General features: G+C 31.8%; 1 long non-coding RNA gene across 1 annotated transcript; it reads left to right on the forward strand.

The window, feature by feature from the left end:
• The first annotated feature begins 413 nt into the window (after window positions 1-413).
• LOC142168422 (uncharacterized) lies at window positions 414-1,360 on the forward strand. Its single transcript, XR_012698297.1, has 2 exons — window positions 414-531; window positions 744-1,360. It is a non-coding gene; the product is annotated as an uncharacterized LOC142168422 (long non-coding RNA).
• Window positions 1,361-1,654: the final 294 nt, after the last annotated feature.

Genomic DNA, 1,654 nt, shown 5'->3' on the forward strand with positions numbered 1-1,654 from the left:
ATATAAATGGAGAGGGATTCTGGTGCTAAATCTTCTCTTCCAGGAGTATAAAAAAGATTTGACAAGCCTAATCCACAAAGTCCCTTCTTGTGCTTCTGGTCAATACATATAGACGATGACTCCAAAATGACAAAACGTGCAGTTCATAGTTTTCTTATATTGTCATAATAGATTATCCCTCAAAATATGTAGTCCTTGAGCTTCTGGTCTTCATCTGGAGACCACAGTCCCTTCTTGTGCTTTTGCTTTTGCTTTGGCTTGTCTACTGCTGGCTTGTATCTCATTTTCAAATAATTAAACAAGTAATCGTGAATGATATGTCTCCGGTTTCCATAAGATATATATATATATATATATATATATATATATATATATATATATATATATATATATATATATATATATATATTTGGCGTTTGTGTATATATGTCTCTGTAGGGAGAAAAAGAGGAGTTGCAGAAATTTGTGTCATTGTTCCAACTACTCAAAGGCGCGGGTGGATAATTCAAAAGATTTTGAATCTTCAATATGGTCTGTACTTGGGAAGATTGCAATTGTTCTGATAAGCATATTGAGTGTAATAAAAAATGCAAGACTAGAAGGATTTTAAGTCCTAAGTTTTTTTCACATGTATAGATTATAGTTGCAGAACTCTTTCAACACTTAGGGAGTTCTACTACAGCTCGCTAGTTAAAAGTTTAGTTATTTGTTTATTGACTGTATTTTTTATCTTTTTTTTTCAGGCACCAAATTTAGGAAGTGGCCGGTGCACCATCAACAGTTGAACCAAGAAGATCTTTAGATGAAAGTAGGAGCGGAAAATGAGCGGGTCAGATTGGATATGGTTCGAGTCGAAAATGGGTAATGAAAAAACGGATAAATTATCCGACCCGACCCATATTTAATACGGATAAAAAATAAGTTAACCGACGGATAATATGGGTAACCATATTATCCATGAGTTCTTGAATATGAACACTTTTGGGAGAATTTCTAGTCTCCCAAACTTGAGGAACCCCTAATTTGAGACTTTACAAATGTAAAAGTTAAACCCATTAATTATCCATTTTCTAAATGGATAATATAGTTCTTATCCATATTTGACCCATTTTTAAAAAGTTCATTATCCAACCCATTTTTTAGTGGATAATATGGGTGGTTAACTGTGTTCTTTTAACTATTTTGCCAACCCTAGATGAAAGTAACAATGATGATCGTCCAAGTGTGAATTAGTGATTATTTTGTAGGATGAACTATGAATCTTTTGGATATTACTATTGAAATACACTTTAAAGCATTAATATTTTGATGATGTAATTTTGGTATACTTGTGTTTTTTATATAATGAATATTTTTCTTATTTAATCTTCTATATTGGGTTAAAATGATTAAAGTGTTATGGAAGTTTCAAAGCATGGCATTCAATAAATAGGATTGTAAATGTGAAAAAAATAAATTGATTGTAATTGTGAAAGGATACTGACGTTATAGTAGCAATTCTCTTTTGCAACTACGGCGTTTTAAAACCGCCACAATAATCAAATCAAAAAGCCGTATTAACCAGATTAAAATATGGCGATTTTCAAATGTAATTACGACAGTTTTGCCAGAACCGCCATAATATAATTTTGGCGAATGGAATTGTGGCATTTTC

Source organism: Nicotiana tabacum, chromosome 13 (assembly GCF_000715075.1).
Source record: "Nicotiana tabacum cultivar K326 chromosome 13, ASM71507v2, whole genome shotgun sequence".
NCBI classification, from domain to species: domain Eukaryota; kingdom Viridiplantae; phylum Streptophyta; class Magnoliopsida; order Solanales; family Solanaceae; genus Nicotiana; species Nicotiana tabacum.